This window comes from Schistocerca piceifrons, chromosome 2 (assembly GCF_021461385.2).
Source record: "Schistocerca piceifrons isolate TAMUIC-IGC-003096 chromosome 2, iqSchPice1.1, whole genome shotgun sequence".
Taxonomy (NCBI): Eukaryota; Metazoa; Arthropoda; class Insecta; order Orthoptera; family Acrididae; genus Schistocerca; species Schistocerca piceifrons.
The window spans coordinates 150,108,172-150,130,403 of NC_060139.1; positions in this window are offsets into that span (position 1 = coordinate 150,108,172).

Here is a 22,232-nt window from a genome sequence, read left to right on the forward strand (position 1 = left end):
CCGCACGACCACTATGGTCGCAGGTCCGAATCCTGCCTCGGGCATGGATGTGTGTGATGTGCTTAGGTTAGTTAGGTTTAAGTAGCTCTAAGTTCTAGGAGACTGATGACATCAGATGTTAAGTCCTATAGTGCTCAGAGCCATTTGAACAATTTTTTGAGATCGCTCCATTCGAACCATCAACGGAACAGGCTCTGCTAACGGTATACTACGCCTTCCACATCGCTGGCAACGCACAACGCTGGTGACTACTTTGAAGGGCAGTAACAGGCGCAAACATGTAACTCTTTTGTATCGGTTGTGAATAAATAGTTGCCATTATTTAAGTTCCAACCCTCGTACAATATGTAAAAGAACCAAGAGGGAACAGTTTCGAGGAGCCCTCTAGTGAGTGATTTGCGAGTCATACATCCCAGGGAGTGAAACTCTGATTGGGAAGCTGGAGCGAGCAGTGTTAACACAGGGGATCGATGATGAGAGGATTAAAACAGTCGTGAGAAGAAGTGAGCAGGGTTTAACCTTAGCCCGAGCAGTGTACCTAGAATTAGCAGAAGAAGCGTCGATCGTCTCTTGTAAAGAAAAGGGTTGGTGAATCCAGTCGCCTGAGAGATTACTGGTGTGAATGTAAGAGAGGAGGCCATCATGCAAAGAACTGTACTACAGATAGACATGCCAGGAAAACAGACGTCGTGCAGCGGACTTGTAGTGGAGCAGAAAAACAAGGACACCATCCGCCGACAACGCTGAAGAGTATAGATGAAACACTGTTGAGAGGTCATCACAGGGAAATAGCAAGCGTACAACAGATGACGTGTCATCGATGGCATCTCCAACGGTTTTTAGGGTCTTGTGATATTTCAAGAACGAGTATATGTTCTGTTTGTAAAGAATCATGGCACTTAGCCTATCAGTGCTAGAATAGGAAATACGAGGTTCAGAAACCGCAAAATGAAAGAATGACGTGAGTATTCAGTCGCCGCTTGCCGTATTGTCGTATTCCGTAAGCTGTAAGGGCAAGAATGACTTCACAAACATAAGCTGCTCGCGGGAAGTGCGGGAACCACAAAGTTTCTTAGTGGGTACTACCACACAAGTTAGAGTAATAAGCACTGAAGCGTACGACGGGCAGTAATGCCGATGGAAGAATAAAACTTGCAGGGATCACAAAATAAGTAACAGAGATGGTCGAACCTGCGACGTTAACGGTGAGAATAGATGACGATACGTGTGCGGAACACAAGTATCATATTGTAGAGAACGAGTTAGATGTTTTGTGTGACAGATGCTTCTGCAAGACTTTAAGAGCAATCATAGATTACGCAACAAAGGCGTTATAGATCAAGGGTAGACCAGTACTGTTACAGATGGAACAGAAGCCGAACCGTCAAATTTTGCTGGTTGGGATAGAGCCGCGTAGAAAGAATTGTCCCATGGAATGGGCACTGGGCATCTGACAGTAATGGGTTACGAGGGCAATCGCAACACCGAACGCATCTGTATGAATTCAAGTAGAAACGGAAATAAATGTGCGGGACAAGATGGATCGCCGGTGCAAGGAATCAAACGAAATAAGAAGCAGTAGGCTGCCACGTCTAAGGGAAACAAGGAAGAAAGTCGAGCACCAGACACAAAGAAAAAGAGCGTGGGAGACTTTATACGAACAAGCCAATGAGAGGAACAGTTTTTATGGATTTAGATGCAAACCATAGATCTGACCGAAGTACTACTACAGAAGTAGCAGTTGTAAACGGGAGGGTGTATTTGCCAGCAGCACATACCAAGCTATACTGGAATGTTCTAGGGTGAAGATAAAAGCAATACCCGTCATACGAGATCGCGACGAAAGGAAACAGTTCCAGTGGATCACATAGAAGATAGGACTACTATTATTGAACTATGTATTGCATATCATAATGTATTTCACTTGTCCGGAGCCAGGTTAACATACCGTGGGACGGTGAAATTGAATTTAAGCCAGATGTGCAAGTAAAAGAGATAAAGATCCGGACATACTGACTTCGAAATATGGGAAAGGGAGCTGTGGAAAAGGAAGTTCTCTGAAACGATATAGATTCAATGTTCAAGAAATATATCACTACACCGTGCACAAGTTGGTGGAATTTCCCGTTACTTATGATTCCAAAGAAGATGGATTCCTCAGGGAAGGGAAAGCTGAGGATAGTCATAGACTGTCAGAAGTTAAAGTACAACCATATTAGCAGTATATTTCCACTACCCGAAATTGATGGGATTTTAGAAAGCTTAGGAAAAGCCAAATACTTCACCTCATTAGACTGTCCGAAGGACTACCATTAGATACTGTTGAATGGGGATGGTAGGGAGAAAACAGTCTCCTCTACTCCAGAAGAGCATTACAAGAGGTGACCAATGAGAACACTGGCTAGTGGAAACACTTTTCAGAGACTGACGAACACAGTATTAACTGGGTTTCAAGGACACAAGAGGTTCGTATATTTAGATGTCGTGGCTGAGTTCAGAGCTATGTTGGATGAGCATAATGGCAGACTGGGAGAAGCGTGTAACAGGTTCCGACTGCATAATTCGAAACTGAAAATTGACAAGTGTAAGTTCCTGAGGAAAGAACTAACTTATTTAGGGCACATAATTACAACAGATGGGTTAAAACCCAGTTAAGCACGATAAAATAATATCCAAGACGCAAGCAGTTAAAGAGCGTTTTAGCGACCATGTCATTTTACCGACGTTTTATCAAGGACTTCAGTTGGATATTGAAGTACGAATTACTGAAAAAGGGAGCAGACTATGAGTGGCCGACACAGCAGGAAGCAGCGTTCCACGATTTAAATAAAAAAATAGTTAGCTCTCTTACACTGTCGTGATTGCACGGCGGAGTTCTTAATCACAACAGATTCCAGTAAGGAATCGATTGGTGCCTTACTGTGATTCATGGAGAATCAGGACAGGATTTACCAGCAGCTTTAGCATACAGAACGCTGAGCTGCGCCAAGAGAAGATACAGTATAACACAGAGTGCTCCTAACCACAGTGTGGGCAGTGAATCACTATCGACCGTGCATGTGTGGACTTACGTGTAGGGAAGAAAATTTCTCGTGTATTCCGATAACCATCACTTGGAAACCGGTTGGTGCATACAAGTGATGCTTCATCACGATTAAGGAAATTCAGAATTAAATAGGCGTAATACGATTTTAAGATTATACACAAAAAGAGATTTCAAAACACAATAGCAGATGAATTGTGACGCATAACAGAAGACCCAGCTGCAGTCATAAGGAAAGGAAGAACAAGACGAACAGCGACCATTGATTAGTACAGAAGTAAAACGAGTTCTGAAGCAGTTTCATGATTTGCCAGTAGGTGGTCACCATGGAAAGAGCTGCAAATATGACCCATCTTAAAATGTAGAGATCATGAAGAGCTACGAAGAAACATATAAAAGAATATATTCGAAGTTGCAAGAGTAATGAGAAGAACAAGATAACGTAGAATAATGCCCGAATGCCCTTTGCTGACTGAAATACGTAACCAGATATTCACTTGCTGTGATGTCGACTTGCTCGGTCCGCTTCAGATAACAGAGTAAGGGAATAAATGCATCTCAATGTTACGGGATACCCTCAACAACAAAAAAATATCGTTGTAGCTGACCCTACAGCACTGCAGGACGCCGACACAATACGCGAGTCTTGGTACATAGAGTAATTTGCAATTACGGAAAAACATCAGTATTATTGAGTGACCAAGGAACAAACTTCGCAAGTGACATCGTAAATAGAGTTTGTCGTTTACTGAAGACAGAGAAGATTCAGTCTTGTGATTAGCATCCGCAAACGAATGGAGCACTCAAAAGACTGCATCTAACACAGAGTATACATGTTTTATTTGGGAATGGAGCAGGAAAACTAGGACGAATGAGTACATTTTCCTCTGTTTGTATATAGCAAGACGCCGCATTCTTCTACTAGCTTAATCCCATTCGAGCTGTTTTTCGCGAGAGTATTTTGTATTACCAGGGTTCTACAACTGAATCGATTCAACACACGATACAACTACGAAGATTATATAAAAGTTCTTAAGGAGACGACGCACCATATGATAAGGAGTTTTAGTAAGGAATGTAAGGAATGGAATGAGGAATATTGTGATCTCACACGGAACGACAGGGAATTCAAGCCAGGAGACAGATTATTTTCACAAGACGAAAGTGCGAAAAGAGGGTGGTCAAAGAAGTTAAGAAGCGCTCGGAGAGAACCTTTTGATGTTATAAGAACGCGTGGATTAAATCTAGTACTCCACTTAAGGAATAAGAAGTTCAGAACTGTGTTGCAAACATTTTAAAAGAGTCCTTTTAACTTCAGACATGTGAAGTTGTCATATAAACAGGTTGGTGAGTTCCAAAACGCAAGGAGGGAGGCGCTTACGTATAGGAACTGTAAAGATATAGTTGATCATCTTCGGAGACAGAGCAACCCCCAGTCACTTTACCTCTGTTAGCCTAGTCCTGGCAGGATAAATGCAGCATCCAGTGCAGGAAGTGGAAAGAAGAGACGTGTTACGTCCATGTGCGTGTGTACTGCGATCCAGATCGTGCTGAAATCTCACAAGAGGTACACCCCCTAAGTGAATTCTTCGTCACCGGACACACAGGATTCCAGATGAAGGATGGAAAAATTGTGAATATATGCTGTACATATTTGTGGTTCAGGGACGTGTTACTTGAATCAATGGTAAAACCTATGTATATATGTTTCTATATTGAAAGAAAAAGGAAACACAAGTATTTACGTATGTATATGTACACAACTGTGTCGCTTGTAGAAGAAAGACGCTTAGAACTGAGAAAAAAATCTTCTGCCGGTATGTGAAGTGAAATGACCGAATCACGAAGCCCTGCTGGAAAAAAAGAAAAACTGCTGTATGTATATTAGCAGTAAGCCTTGCAACTTACATGGAGACATACAGTGCTGTTTTCACCAGTTTATTACTATTATTTTCGATTATTCCCATTTAAGAAAGCGTTTGAACTTGAATTCCTTTATGATGATTGTTTATGTTTTTTCTGAGCCCATAGTTTCTTCATGTGTTCACTGTGTTGTTTCTTTCGCTGTGTTGTTTCTTTCGCTCCGCTGTCCATTTGCATCCTGGTCTCTTCTGTGTTGTGGTGTCAAATTTATGTTTTTTGATGATGTTCCTGAATTCAGTTCTATTTTATGCATCGTTTACTGTTATTTGTGCTTGTCTGAGGCCCTCTTCAACTTCTTTTATCAATTTTGTTTTTCCCCTGCCTGAGTTGATGACTTTAAGAATTCGCTTTGAAAATCTGTTTTCATTCATACTGTGGATATGTCCGTAGAACTGCATTCTTCTTTTCCTTATTGTATCCGTAATCTTGTCTGTGTATTTATATAATTCTGTTGTTGGTCTCTTCTTCCAGATTCCTTGCTCTTGTATCGGGCCAGAAATTTTCCTGAGAATTTTCCTTTCTTGTTTCTCTATTTCTTTGATTTTAGTTTGTCCACCTATTTGTGTTGTTTCAGATGCATACAGTGCCTCCGGAAGTACAACAGTGTTGTAGTGCCTCAATTTTGCGTTAATGGATATGGACTTTTTGTTATAATAGTTCCACGTGAGTTTATACGCTTTCTGTAGTTTTTTTATTCTTTCCCCATTGGCCTTTAGGTTGATCCCTGATGGCTGGATGATTTCTCCCAGGTACATAAAATGTGGTACTTGTACGATTTTCCCATGTGTTGTCACAATAGGCAATTTGTCTTGTGGCACACTTTCTATGTACTGGGTTTTCTCGTATGAGATTTGCAGGCCAGTTCTTTGTGCAATTTCGTGTAACTTTTCTATGGCGTTAGTGGCTTCTTTTATATTATTTGTGAGGATTACAATGTCATCTGCAAAAGCTAAACAATTCACATTGAAACTATATTTTTTCTAATGCCAATTTGGATTCCCTTGACTTCTTTTTCACCAGTTTATTATTATTATTATTATTGTGTGTGTGAAATCTTATGGGACTTAACTGCTAAGGTCATCAGTCCCTAAGCTTACGCACTACTTAACCTAAACTATCCTAAGGACAAACACACACACACCCATGCCCGAGGGAGGACTCGAACCCCCGCCGGCACCTGCCGCACAGTCCATGACTGCGGCGCCTGAAACCGTTCGGCTAATCCCGCGGGGTGCCAGTTTATTAGGAGGTCGTACACATTGAGAAACCACTGATTACACTCTCACTGATTGCAAAAATGGAATTAAAAGGTGATGCAGTCTCTTACTATCCACAAGCGAACAGAGTTCCAGACAGAAAGGACTTCCAGCAAGCAGCCTCGGGTGAGCAACAGCTAACAGCAGAAGCTTTGTGAGTTGAGCATTATGCTCAATTAAGCTTGTACATTAAGAAGGACTTGTAAAACATGTCTGTATTTACCTCTGGTTTATGGTTATTGATTTCCTCCTTACATTTGTCTACACGTAGCTGTATCTGTTCGTCACTTCCGTTGCGATATGCAACTGAACCTAAGCGCTCTATCATAGAAATGGCACTACCATTGTCTTTAGTACCATACGCAACTTTGTGCACCTGAATACTAATAAAGCTATAGAGTAGTGTGACAACTGATCGTAACTGACTGGAGAATTTACTTAACCTTATCTATGTTTTATACTCACTGAAGTTATAAACCAGTGCCTGTGCTACTCTGCATGTTCGTTGTAAATACGTGAAGAAGCATAAAAAGCAGACCAGTAAGCCAGCACAGAATCTCATATCCTTATCATAATCATCTATTTCGCCTTGGGCTAACATCCGAGTCACTTTGTATTGTCTCCAACCTCAGAGATGAGAAAAATTTCAGCTTGACCCCGCCGCCGTCTCGCTGCTCGATGTAGTCGCTCGCGTGTCAGAGGTGGATGCACTGAGATCCTGCATTCCCTCTGATCTCAGAGTGAGCTTCTGAGTGAGTATGTTGCAACCTAAGTCGTGTTACGACTATCTGTACCTCCGCTACTGTTATGATCTTATGTAATTAGCAGGATCAGCACGTTCCGTATAATTAGAGTCGTATATCAAGTGATATTAAATTACTGTTCTCGCTCTCAGACATCTTCTGGCGTCGGAGCCCAGGTAAGTGGCAGAGATAGAAGCTTTTGGAGTCCCTAGGACGTCTGTGATTATTGAAAAGGACTAACACAATTAATTTCTCACCTTACTGCAGATACAGGTGAGAGCAGGATGATACCGTGCACTTAAACACTTCGTATTGTCTGAACTTAAATCAAATGGTGAATCATTTTGTCAAGCAGTTAACTCCCTACAAATTTTTGGTTCGTTATTTGGAATACATAATCTATGTATTTTGCTCCGATATACGTATAACAAAAGTTTTGCATCACCTCGGTTCCGAGAGTTTCGGAACCTGTACAGAAAATTGGAACAGAGAGCAACATAAATATCATTAACGGCCTTTTTGCTGCTCATGAAAACTACACATTGCATGTTGTACCACCATATAGCTAGAACTTCATAGGTAGTGGTCCAGACTGCTGTACACACTGGTACCTCTAATACTGAGTAGCACGTCCTCTTGCATTGATGCATGCCTGTATTGGTCGTGGCATAATATCCCCAAGTTCATCAAGGCACTGTTGGTCCAGATTTTCCCAATCCTCAACGGCAATTCGGCGTAGATCCCACAGAGGGGTTGGTGGGTCACGTCGTCCACAAACAGCCCTTTTCAATCTATCCCAGGCATGTTCGATAGGGTTCATGTCTGGATAACATGCTGGCCACTCTAGTCGAGCGATGTCGTTATCCTGAAGGGAGTCATTTACAAGATGTGCACGATGGGGGTGCAAATTGTCGTCCATTAAAACGACTACCTCTCCAATATGCTGCCGATATGGTTGCACTATCGGTCGGAGGGTGCATTCATGTATCGTACAGCCATTATGGCGCGTTCAGTGACAACCAGCGGCCTACGTCGGCCTCACATAATGTCACTCAAAAACAGCAGGGAACCTCCACCTTGCTCCACTCGCTGGATAGTGTGTCTAAGGTGTTCAGCCTAACCAGGGTGCCTCCAAACACGTCTCCGACGATTGTCTGGTTGAAGGCATATGTGACACTCACCGATGAACAGAACGTAACGCCAAACCTGAGCGCTCTATTTGGCATGTAGTTGGGCCTATCTGTACCTCGCTGCATTGTGTCGTGGTTGCAAAGATGGACCATGCCATGGATGTCGGGAGTGAAGATGCGCATCATGCAGCCTACTGCGCACACTTTGAGTCGTAACACGACGTCCTGTGGCTACACGAAAAGTATTATTCAACATGGTGGCTGACGCGCCCTGCTATACCCGCAGGAAAGGGCAGGTAGTTTAAATTGTGGAAAGGGGCCAAAATAGGCAGTTGTCAGCTACACTCGAACATACAAGTTTATTTGTTTGTCCAAACATTACAACAGAAAAGAAAATTAAAAGAAAAAGAAACATAGCATTAATTTACCGGCTGAATGCGCCATACAGTCTCATGTCTTAAGAGCAAGACCACTTTAATTTAAAATCGGCTGAAAGCCAATAACTTAAGACTCAAACCAAAATCAGAAATTTAAAAGGCAGAATGCCTTATCTTAAATCAGTTCTTTCAATTAGGCTGAAGGCTCAAACAATCTCACACCTTAAGAGCAAAACAACTTTAATTTTTAAAAAAATCGTTGAAGGCCCATCTCTTAAGACTCAAACGAAAATTTAATTTTTAAAAGGCAGAAGGCCTTATCTTAAAACAGTTCTTTAACTACTCTGAAGGCCCAAACAATATGACACCTTAAGGGCAAAACAACTTCAATTTAACAATCGGCTGAAGGCCCATCACTTAAAACTCAAAATAAAATAAATTTTTAAAAGGCCAAGGCCTTACCTTAAAACACTTCTTTACATTGGGGTGAAGGCCCAGACAATCTTACGCCTTAAGGGCAAACAACCTTAATTTAAAAATCGGCTAGAAGCCATACAAATACAAACAACAAGAACAAATAAGAGAAGGCAGTACACCCAACGGCGCTCAGAAGTTCCCGAGGGTGGGCCTGGAATTCAAAGACTAACGCTCGCTCAGGTGAGACAGGCAGTCGGCCCCACCATTCTCGATCCGATGACAACCCAACCGACAGACAGTCAACGGACCTACCGACAAGGTAGCTTTCGCTCCACCCGACCATAAAACAACAGGGACATCAATGGAACAACGTAGAAGGTATTGGCGCCACAACCAATTATACATTGAGCTGTCAAACTACACACTGTGCTGGACAGCGCAACACGATGAGGAAAACACACCACGTGAATTTACGTCAACGGCCAGGGCAGGTAACCAAAACGTTAACGGCCACAAGGCAGAAGATTCCACTGGTGCACTTCAATTCAAGATAACCAAGCACAACTAAACTCCACCGGACGGTGGCTAAAATTTGCGAACGTGAAAAAACACGTTGTTGCTCACGGGAAGGTACCAACAGCCGACAACAAAATACAAACGACACAATGTGAACAGTTGTGACTTGGTGGTAGATTAAGTCAAAACTCAACTTTCGTCTCCAAGATCGGTGAGCCACGGACCTCGTAGCAATGAGAACAGCACCACACACTCCGACCACACGTGGATGCCGCCAGCGGTCCCGTCCGAACCACGCGCCGCAGAGATTTCCTCGCTGTTCCACGCCAACTGACCAACTGGTCGCACACAGCACCCCCGAAAATATAAACGACAGGCCAAAGATAGTACAAGGTGCGAATATCGATACACACCGCTGCTGCCACTCGCGGAGAGGATAACAGCATAACCGCGACAACCGCGGGAGACTAAACACAAAACGGAAATAAAGTTTTATTCCAACGCATAACATGAGCCAGCCACAGCTCAGTGGCGTTGCAGTCAGGGTTCCTCCGAGCCATAATCCCTAGATAGCGGTCATCCATTGTAGTAGTCCCCCTTGGGCGGCCTGAGCGAGGCATGTCATCGACAGTTCCTGTCTCTATGTATCTCCTCCACGTCCGAATTACATCGCTTTGTTTCACTCCAAGACGCCTGGACACTTCCCTCGTTGAGAGCCATTCCTGGCACAAAGTAACAATGAGGACTCAATCGAACCGCGGTGTTGATAGTCTAGGCATGGTTGAACTACAGACAATATGAGCCGCGTACCTCCTTCCTGGTGGAATAACCGGAAATGATGGGCAGATTGCACACGTGAACTAAGAAAGTATTACTCAGATCATGGCAAAACACTGTGAGGTTCTGTAAGCTGATCATGAGCCATAAAGCGATAAAGATGATAGTCCAAAAATATGCAAAAACCTCGATACAGGCATGATTGACAAGAAATGCAGGTGCTAGTGAGCCTTGCTGGATACGCTGTTGTAGTTGACCATAAACGGCATATGTGCAACGTCCTTAAGTGTCAGTCACGGCCAGAATAGAGTTCTGCGTAGTTCTGAGTGCATTACGTCCGAGCTGCCCCGCCATGAACCATGGACTTTGCTGTTGGTGGGTAGCATTGCGTGCCTCAGCGATACTGATCGCCTCACCGTAGGTGCAACCACAACGGAGGGGTATCTGTTGAGAGGCCAGACAAACGTGTGGTTCCTGAAGAGGGGCAGCAGCCTTTTCAGTAGTTGGAGGGGCCACAGTTTGGATGATTGACTGATCTGGCCTTGTAACATCAATTAAAACGGCCTTGCTGTGCTGGTATTGCGAACGGCTGAAAGCAAGGGGGAACCACCGCCGAAATTTTTCCCGAGGGCATGCAGCTTTACTGTATGGTTAAATGATGATGGCGTCCTCTTGGGTAAAATATTCCGGAGGTAAACTAGTCCCCCTTTCGAATCTTCAGGCAGGGACTGCTCAGGAGAAAGTCATTATCAGGAGAGAGAAAACTGGCGTTCTACAGATCGGAGCGTGGAATATCAAATCCCTTAATAGGGCAGGTAGGTTAGAAAATTTGAAAAGGAAAATGGGTAGGTAAAAAGTTAGATATAGTGGCAATTAGTGAAGTTCAGTGGCAGGAGGAAAAAGATTTCTGGTCAGGTGTACACAGAGCTATAAATACAAAATCAAATAACGGTAATCTAGGAATGGGTTTAATAATGAATAAAAAATGGAACTCGGATAAGCTATTACGAACAGAATAGTGAACGCATTCTTGTAGCCAAGATAGACATGATGCCCACGCCTACGATAGTAGTACAAGTTCATATGCCAACTAGCTCCGCAGATGAGCAGGAGATTGAAGAAATGCATCATGCGATAAAAGAAATTATTCAGATAGTCAAGGGAGACGAAAATTTAGTAGTCAAGGGGGACTGAAACGCGACTGAAGGAAAAGGAAGAGAAGAAAAAGTAGTATGTGAATATGGACGGGGGCTAAGGATGAAAGGGGAAACCGCCTGTTAGAACGTAGCACAGAGCATAATTTAATAAGAGGTAACATGAAAGAGGGTTGTATACTTGGAAGAGGCGTGGAGACACTGGAAGGTTTCAGATAGATTATATAATGGTAAGACAGAGATTTAGGAACCAGGTTTTAAATTTTAAGACGTTTCCAGGATCAGATGTGGTCTCTGACGATGATCTATTGGTTATCAGCTGTAGATTACAACTGAAGAAACAGCATAAAGCCGGCCGCGGTGGTCTAGCGGTTCTGGCGCTGCAGTCCGGAACCGCGGGACTGCTACGGTCGTAGGCTCGAATCCTGCCTCGGGCATGGGTGTGTGTGATGTCATTAGGTTAGTTAGGTTTAAGGGTTTAAGTAGTTCTAAGTTCTAGGGGACGTATGACCTAAGATGTTGAGTCCCATAGTGCTCAGAGCCATTTGAACCATTTGAAACAGCATAAAGGTAGGAATTTAAGGAGATAGGACCTGGATAAACTAAAAGAACCAGAGGTTATAGAGACTTTCAGAGAGAGTATTAGGAATACAGAGGAAGAAGAATGGATAGCTTTGAGAGATGAAATAGTGAAGGCACCAGAGCATCAAGTAGGTAAGAAGACGAGGGCTAGTAGAAATCCTGGGGTAAAAGAAGAGATATTGAATTTAATTGATGAAGGGAGAAAATATAAAAACGCAGTAACTGAAGAAGGAATACAAACTTATAAAAATGAGATCGACAGCAAGTGCAAAATGGCTAGAGGAAAAACGTAACGATGTAGAAGCATGTATCATTAGGGGTAAAGTAGACACTGCCTAAAGGAAAATTAAAGAGACCTTTGGAGAAAATAGATCCAACTTGTATGAACATCAAGTGTTCAGAGAGAAAACCGTCCTAAGCAAAGAAGGGAAGACAGAAAGGTGGAACGAGTATATAGAGGGTTGCGACCGAACCTCCGAATCTTTCCATCAGTAAATGGGGTATGTTCTCAACTGACTCGGTTGTTTTAACCCCTCCACTGACGGAATGACCCGCTTCCTACTTCCGTATGTATAAAGCCAATACGGACTTGTAGCTGTCACGCCTTTGCGATTACTGCTACGTATTTTAACCGTAAATAGCTCAGCCCTAATGGTAAGAGGTAGTAGTGAATTCACGTTATTAATCTTTGAAGACAGCACAGCTGCCACAAGCTCAGCTCACTTTTACTCCACTCCTACCCTCGCCATTGCACCACATTAATTAGGTGCTACATGGACCTTGCTAAATTCACTTGCATATACATTTTTGACCGTTACTCGCCAGTATTTACCTAATGATTAGTACACTCCTAACCGGACTATTTCCCAAAGAGCTGTGATGATTGAACGGGTTCGATCCACGGCCTACAGTGCCCTACAGTTCACACGGTAACACTGCCTACCTGACCCACTTAACTTGGTAGTGAGCTTATGTATCCAATCACCACTGCTAGCAGCAGTGGATAATCCTATCAGCACGACGAGAGCAGCAGACTTACCGTCGAATCCTCCTGAAAATACTTATAACTACGGTCGCCAGCTCTGAAGGAGCAAAAGAATAAATCAGTTTTTTGGCTCGTTTCAAAGTGAAACGGCTTGAGTTGATTTTAAACTTAATTCTGAATATTACTATTTCTGATCATTCTAGGTGATTCTACAAAGCAAATACTCTCTCAATTTCTGTGAGTCGGCTTGGTAATTACCACCAAGACAACTTATGCAACTTAGGTTAACAAAATCCTATCCTTCAACTTATTTAATGATTTTGGATATTACTCTTTGGACAATTGATATAGAATTAGTTAAGTGACTTTACTTGAAAGGTTACTCAGAAAAATTTAAGTAACTATAAATAGGCGACTCATTCTGGTGTGACCATTGCTCTTTCCAACATTCTTATACGCTAAAGTATTCTACACCCAAAAGAATTGTAAATGAAAGAGGTGATGGTGGCCTCAGTCTGATTTCACTACACTATGTTTCAGGTTACTACACTTTACAATGAACAACATGCGTCGTAATTTTACTCATTACTATATTCTGTCCTCTGCACTTGCACAAAAGAAAACTGGTATTCTCCTTTTACATGTATACAAAGTTCGACTTAACAATTGCAAGCAGTCTTGCCTTGGGTAGACGTGTCGGTGCTGGTGGTGAGATGTATGTGGCTAATGCAGCTCTTCACGCCTCATGCCCTCAATGGCGGCTGGAACTACGAGCTGTAGCACTCGTATAAGCTACTGCACGTCCGCCATAAAATCTGGGCGCAGGAACTCTTACAATCAGCCCCAGTGGCATAGAGATGGCTTCGACAACCATTCGTCGCGTTCTACTCCACAAACGGCGACGATATTCTCCTCTTCGCTGTTGCCCAATCACTTTTGCGTGAGCACAGTTACGCACGTCCGATCACGTCAACACTCCCCAGGCCATTCCATTGTTCCGTCCCTGTGTCGTCTCCAGCTACCTCTAGCTACGCTCGTATCACCAAGAGTGGGGGCGTTCCCCTATCACCTTTTCACCGAAATCATTTAGTATTTAAGAATATTTATATTTATTACCCTGGAGTCCATACTAGTCATAATAATTTACTACTAGCGCTTTATAACATTAAATCATACAGTAATAGCTTATAATTACCAAGAAAAAGAATACATTTGACTCCGAGAGCTTAGTGCATTGTCTGACAGGCAGCGCTAATTCCCAGTTTCGCCAATAGATGGCATCAGGGTGCACTCCCTGGCAGTCTCACACCAGCGCGCCCGTTTCCGACGCGCGGGCTCCAAATTACTGTCAGCCCACCATCATTTCAGTTCCGTTACAGGGTCCATACAAGGGCGATGTACTTGAGTGTAATACTCGTATTATGGAAATGGAAGAGGATGTAGATGAAGATCAAATTGCGTGAAGCATTTGACACAGCTCTAAAAGACCTAAGTCCATACAAGGCCCCGGGAGTAGACAACGTTTCAGTAGAGCTACTGATAGCCTTGGAAGAGCCTGCCTGACAAAACTCTTACATATGATGAACAAGATGTATGAGACGGGCGAAATACCCTCAGACTTCAAGAAAAATGTAATAAATCCAATCCCAAAGAAAGCAGGTGTTGACAGTTGTGAAAATTATCGAGCTATCAGTTTAATAAGTCACGGTAGCCAAATACTAACACGAATTCTTTACAGACGAATGGAAAAACTGGTAGAAGTCGACTTCGCGGAGGATCAGTTTGGATTCCATAGAAATGTTGGAACACGAGAGGCAATAATGACCCTACGACTTGTCTTAGAAGATAGTTTACGGAAAGGCAAACCTACGTATTTAGCGTTTGTAGACTTAGAGAAAGCTTTTGACAATGTTGATTGGACTACTCTCTTCCAAATTCTGAAGGTGGCAGGGGTCAACTACAGGGAGCGAAAGGCAATTGACAATTTGTACAGAAACCAGATGGCAGTAATAAGAGTCGAGGGGCTTGAAAGGGAAGCAGTGGTTGGGAAGGGAGTGAGACAAGGCTGTAGCCTATCCCCGATGTTATTCAATCTGCATATTGAGCAGGCAATAAAGGAAACAAAAGAAATATTAGGAGCAGGAATCAAAATCTAGGAAGAAGAAATACAAACTATGAGGTTTGCGTTTATATTGTAAAACAGCTAAGGACCTGGAAGAGCAGTTGAACGGGATGGACCCTGTTTTGAAATGAGGATATAAGATGAACATCAATAAAAGCAAAACGAGGATAATGGAATGTAGTCGAATGAAATCAGGTGATACTGAGGGTATTACATTAGGAAATGAGACACTTAAAGTAATAAAGGAGTTTTGCTGTTTCAGAAGCAAAGTAATTGATGATGATCGGAATAGAGAGGATACAAAATGTAGACTGGCAATGACAAGGAAAGAGTTTCTGAAGAAGAGAAGTTTGTTACCACCGAGTATAGATTTAAGTGTCAGGAAGTCTTCTGTGAAAGTATTTATATGGAGTGTAGCTGGTTCAAATGGTTCAAATGGCTCTGAGCACTATGGGACTTAACTGCTGTGGTTATCAGTCCCCTAGAACTTAGAACTACTTAAACCTAACTAACCTAAGGGCATCACACACATCCATGCCCGAGGCAGGATTCGAACCTGCGACCGTAGCGGTCACGCGGTTCCAGACTGAAGCGCCTTTAACCGCACGGCCACACCGGCTGCCTGGAGTGTAGCCATGTATGGAAGTGGTACATGGACGGTAAACAGTTTAGACAAGAAGAGAACAGAAGCTTTAGAAATGTGGTGCTACAGAAGAATGCTGAATATAAGATGGGCAGATCACGTAACTAATGAGAAGGTACTGAATAGAATTGGAGAGAAGAGGAATTTGTGGCACAACTTGACTAGAAGAAGGGCTCGGTTGGTAGGACACGTTCTGAGGCATCAGGCGATCACCAATTCAGTACTGGAGAGAAGCGTGGAGGGTGAAAGTCGTAGAGGGAGACCAAGTGATGAATCAGATTCAGAAGGATGTAGGTTGCAGTAGTTATTCGGTGAAGAAGAGGCTTGCACAGGATAGAATAACATGGAGAGCTGCATCAAACCAATCCCTGGACTGAAGACCACAACAACCATGCCGGAACTAAGCGAAAGTGTATAGATTGTGAATATTCGTGTAGTCGGTGCTTCTGTAACCAAGGTAACCGAAGCTTTTATTGTTTCAAGACGTACCGTATCGAAGCTTAATACCGCATACTGGGAAAGCGAAAAAACATCATTAGCTAATTCAGTGCTAGTGACAGACGGTCACTGAAGAGGATTGAGACAAGAATAAAAGAACGACAGCTCCAAAAGTCATTGCGAAAAACGTATGCCGTACTCGCGACTGCTGTCAATACGTACGGAGCTTCATAAGCTAGACACTGCAGTCCGATTGTTCTAAAACTATACACCAATCATGCAGATGCCCTTAGCAGGTAAACGTGATCTCGAAGCTATAAAGCCCCGACTACAGAACAACGGAAGAAAGCCATTTCGTTGGATATACCTTGTTTCACACCGTTTTCAACTTCTGCCCAAATGTACATCTGTTGTATACCGCCCCAAGCCTACGATGCAGGCAGCTTTCTACCAAGAACTAAACAGGGAGAGGGGTCTGTAATAATATGGGCAGCTACATCGTGGCATTCCACGAGCCACATGGTTACACTGCGAGTTCACATCAATGCCGAAGATGGCGTGAGTATTCTGGTTGATCAGTACCGTCCAGCGGTAGAATGTATGTTTCCCAGTGGTGATGCTGTGTTTCAAGAAGAGAGATCCCTGTTCATACGGCTTGCTTTTGTGAGCGAGATGATGAATTTTCACTTCTCCTCTGGCGACCACAGTCACCTTATCTCAGTATTAGTGAACCTTTGGATTTACTTTGGAGACAAGGGTGGAAGATCACTATCCACGTCCATTATCGTTACCCGAACGTGCTATTATTTTGCAGGAAGAACGGTGTAAGGTTTCCCGGAAAACCATACAAGCCATGTATTTATCCATTCCAAAGCGACTGGAAGCTGTTTTGAATGCCAGCGTGTTTCACACACCTTAACAGTGCTGTATTGTGCTGTGTTTTCTTGTTTCCATATTTTTGTCCACTCCGTTATTAGTTTCTAAATGTTGGGCCGGCTAATTGCCATAGTTGGCATTTAAGACGAAGACTATGGTCACGCCGTTGGAGACGGATGAGAAACGTATCGTAGATATTGTGTCTTAGTCGAAAAAAGAGGATGCATTGCCGTCGAATAGTGAGGCGGAGTGTTCCGGCGTAACATCAAGCGCCAGTACGTCGGCCTTGAACCTTACAGCAGAGAGGGCTGTGAGAAGACGCCAGTCAATAGTACGCTGACTATGACGCCGTCACGACAGGAGCGGCCCCTATACGAAGAGAATATAAACACCGCTCCACCTAGCCGCGGTGGCACTACAAAACAAGCCGTTATCCAACCGCTTTAGCAGTGACTTATGAACAGTTGTGTTTTGCTTGTATTGAAATTGTATGTACCAAAGGACATTGATTATTTGCATGTCACCAGTCGCTTGCGACACCTCTTTGTGGAAACGCAAAGTTGAGTATTGTGAAGTTAACCTACTGTAATAAACTCCATTAGAATTGCTGTCTAGCTATCTGAGAATACAGCTTCCTAGGCATCCTATACTGCACGAATGGGCAGGATACGACAAGGAGAATGGTATGCCGTACGTGTATAGCTTCATCCATGCCGCGATTTGAACATGTAGCGAAGCTGATTAGTAAATTTAACAATAAATTTAAACTTAATTCCGAATACGATGATAAAAATGCGCTTCAGTAGGTATGCATTAAATTTTCCTACACTCTTATATTACAGGCTTAACAGTGAAATGCAGTTTTGTTAGAAATGTGTACAAAAATGTTATAACAGTAAGCAGCAATCAAAAATTTTCCTTCGAAGGCCTTACAGTCCAGATCGGTGCGCCAACAGGTCTAAATCGCGTCGACGCACCAGGTTGAAGACAACCGTTTGGTAAAACTCAGTGTTCTGCTGCGTAAAGAAATCCGTAAACGCCCGCGGCACTTCCTCGTCCTACATAAATGATCGTCCCTTCAAGTCCTTTTTAAAGGGATGGAATGTGTGATATTCGCCTGGGGAGAGATGAGGACTACAGGGCGGAAGCTTGAGTGTCTGCAGCTTGAGTTGGCGTAACTTCAGCAGTTCGACATTTGCGACATGGGGACGCGCGTTATCATGTAGCTAGCACGGAACTTGACGCACCGTTCCAGCACGGTGGATTTCGACAGACATACTGCTCCGTACACTTTTTAATTCTCCGATGAATGCCTATCGGTGTTTGTCCTTAGGCAGCCATGGAACGAATAAAGGCACGTTGGTCCTGTATGGACGCCTTTGGTAACAAAGTCTCCACAGTTCACGTTTCCGCGTTTCCCCCACGCACATTGGAAAGACACGAATGCCACACTAGTACCTTGCCCATACGTCGGCGCATATACAGGGTGGTCCATTGATCGTGACCGGGCCAAATATCATACGAAATAAGCATCAAACGAAAAAACTACAAAGAACGAAACTTGTCTAACTTGAAGGGGGAAACCAGATGGAGCTATGGTTGGCCTGCTAGATGGCGCTGCCATAGGTCAAACGGATATCAACTGCGTTGTTTTCAAATAGGAACCCCCATTTTTTATTACATATTCGTGTAGTACGTAAAGAAATATGAATGTTTTGGTTGGACCACTTATTTAGTTTTGTGATAGATGGCGCTGTAATTGTCACAAACGTATAAGTACGTTGTATCACGTAACATTTCGCCAGTGCGGACGGTATTTGCTTCGTGATACGTTACACGTGCTAAAATGGACCGTTTACCAATTGCGGAGAAGGTCGATATCGTGCTAATTTATGGCTATTGCGATCAAAATGCCCAAGGGTGTGTTCTACGTATGCTGCTCGGTTCCTGGAAGAATTCATCCGATTGTCCGGACCGTTCGCCGCATAGTTACGTTATTTAAGGAAACAGGAATTGTTCAACCACATGTGAAAGTCAATCACGACCTGCAACAAATGATGATGCCGAAGTAGGTATTTTAGCTGCTGTCGCGGCTAATCCGCACATCGGTAGCAGACAAATTGAGCGAGAATCTGGAACCTCAAAAACGTTGGTGTTGAGAATGCTACATCAACATCGATTGCACCCGTACCATATTTCTATGCACCAGGAACTGCATGGCGACGACTTTGAACGTCGTACACAGTTCTGCCACTGGGCACAAGGGAGATTACGGGACGATGGCAGATTTTTTTGCACGCGTTCTATTCAGCGACGAAGCGTCATTCACCAACAGCGGAACGCAAGCGAGCATAATATGCACTATTGGGCAACGGAAAATCAACGATGGCAGCGACAACTGGAACATCAGCGACCTTGGCGGGTTAATGTATGATGCAGCATTATGGGAGGAAGGATAATTGGCCCCCATGTTATCGATGGCAATCTAAATGGTGCAATGTATGCTGATTTCCTACGTAATGTTCTACCGATGTTACTACAACATGTTTCACTGCATGACAGCATAGCGATGTACTTCCAACATGATGGATGTCCGGCACATAGCTCGCGTGCGGTTGAAGCGGTATGGAATAGCATATTTCATGACAGGTGAATTGGTCGTCGAAGCACCATACCATGGTCCGCACGTTCACCGGATCTGACGTCCCCGGATTTCTTTCTGTGGGGAAAGTTGAAGGATATTTGCTGTTGTGATCCACCGACAACGCCTGACAACATGCGTCAGAGCATTGTCAATGCATGTGCGAACATTACCGAAGGCGAACTACTCGCTGTTGAGAGGACTGTTATTACACGTATTGCCAAATGCATTGGGGTTGACGGACATCATTTTGAACATTCATTGCGTTAATGTGGTATTTACAGGTAATCACGCTGTAGCAGCATGCGTTCTCAGAAATGATAAGCTCACAAAGGTACATGTACCACATTGGAACTACCGAAATAAAATGTTCAAACGTACCTCCATTCTGTATTTTAATTTAAGAAACCTACCTGTTACCAACTGTTCGTCTAAAATTGTGAGCCATATGTTTGTGACTATTACAGCGCCATCTGTCACAAAGTGAAGAAAGTGGTCCAAATAAAACATTCATATTTCTTTACGTATTACACGAATATGTAATAAAAATGGGGGTTCCTATTTTAAAAAAAACGTACTTGATATCCGTTTGACCTATGGCAGCGCCATCTAGCGGGCCAACCATAGCGCCATCTGGTTTCCCCCTTCAAGCTAGGCAAGTTTCGTTCTTTGTAGTTTTTTCGTTAGATGCTTATTTCGTGAGATATTTGGCCCGGTCACGATCAATGGACCAACCTCTACACCCGCAGCAGTGTCCCGCTCGGTTGCATATACGTTGCAAAATGCTCTGAAACGGAAACCTTTCGATCGCCCCTTGTAATAAAGTAGAGCAGTATGTATATTGAATTCACCTCGGTATGGAAGGGTCTCCGAGAACATTCTTAGAGCAACAGGGTACTGTAGAGAATTCTAAAATTACTTTTAATAGTAACCTGAGAGCCTTCTCTTTGCAAGGATATAAGGATATAATTCAAATGGTGTTCCTTTGGTGCTCGGTGGTGCATGTTTCTGTAACCAATGGAGCCGAAATGTTTGGTCTTTCCAGAAACACAGTATCGATTAAAACACACGGACTATCGAACAAGGAAGAAAGTCATTTCAGTCGGATGAGTCTAGTTCCACTGGTAGCAGTTACTTCTGTAAAATATCTGGGAGAATGCGTGCGGAACGATTTGAAGTGGAATGATCATATAAAATTAATTGTTGGTAAGGTGGGTGCCAGGTTGAGATTCATTGCGATAGTCCTTAGAAAATGTAGTCCATCAACAAAGGAGGCGGCTTACAAAACATTCGTTCGACCTATACTTGAGTATTGCTCATCAGTGTGTGACAGATCCGGAATCGAACCCGGGATCTCTTGCTTACTACGCAAGTGCCTTAAACAACTGCGTCACCCAAAAGCAAAAAAAAAAAAAAAAACAAAAAAACGCTGTTGCAACGGCGCGGAATATCTCTGCACGCCTCTCGACTGGTCCACGCTATCATCGAGCACCACCTATCCACAGTCCCTGTCCATTTCTCCATGCTCGCTACTCTCAGATTCCCGCAGGCGGTCGGACGTAGCTGTGCATCCGCACTGAAGAAGGTGGCTCCTTTGCCTACCTACGCCAATCGATTATATGAATGCGCAGTGTGTGTTGGTTAAGAACGGTGTCCCAGATGGCGCAGCGGTTAACCTGCCTACCTAGTAAGTAGGAATCCCCTGTTCGAATCCTGGTCGCCACACATTTTCACTCGTCGCCGCCGATGCCGTGTAATGTCCCGAGGCAGCTGACATCAGTAATTCCTTGCCTCCCCCACTCCCCACCCCCTCCTTCCATCAACCTCCAGTTAACATGTAATGTATGACAACTGCGAATTCTGCATGTTCATTCGAAACATACAGGATGCGTAAAAAAAATGTATACACGCTTTGAAGCGTCATAGAAAATTTATTTCCAGTTCTACAATGTTAAATTTCTGGAAATGGAAAGCTTAAAGTCCAATTGGAAAGATAAATGTACTATGCAAATGTGATTAATGTTCAAACTGGTGGCCCTCAGCATCAATACATTTCTGAGTACAAGTCACCACTGATTCCGTACATCGTACCAAAGTGTCCAATGAGATTTCTGCACACACCGCGTGAATCCCATTCCAAAGTGTGTCCAGGTTACGTGGTTTACGTTTGTACATCTCATCTTTTACTGTGCCCCATAAGAAGAAATCCAGCGGTGTGAGGTCTGGAGAGCGTGCTGGAAACTCGATTGGTCTCCTGCGTCCTATCCACTGGCCTGGCACACTGTGATTCAGGTATCCGCGTACGTCCCTATGATAGTGCGGCGGGGCGCCATCTTGTTGGAAATAGAACTCATCATTACCGTACAACGCACGAATGGCAGGGAATATGGAGTCAGCAAGCATTGTTAGGTACGTTTCTCCAGTAACAGTACCTTCAAAGCGGAAAGGCCCAATGAGTCCCCTTGCAGACAAACCACACCACACATTTCCACCAGGCAATTTCACAGCCTTTTCAACTGTAATGTGAGAATTATCTTCAGCCCAGTACACACAATTGTGCCAATTGACAGTTCCACTGAGTTAGAATTGGGCTTCATCCGACCAAATTA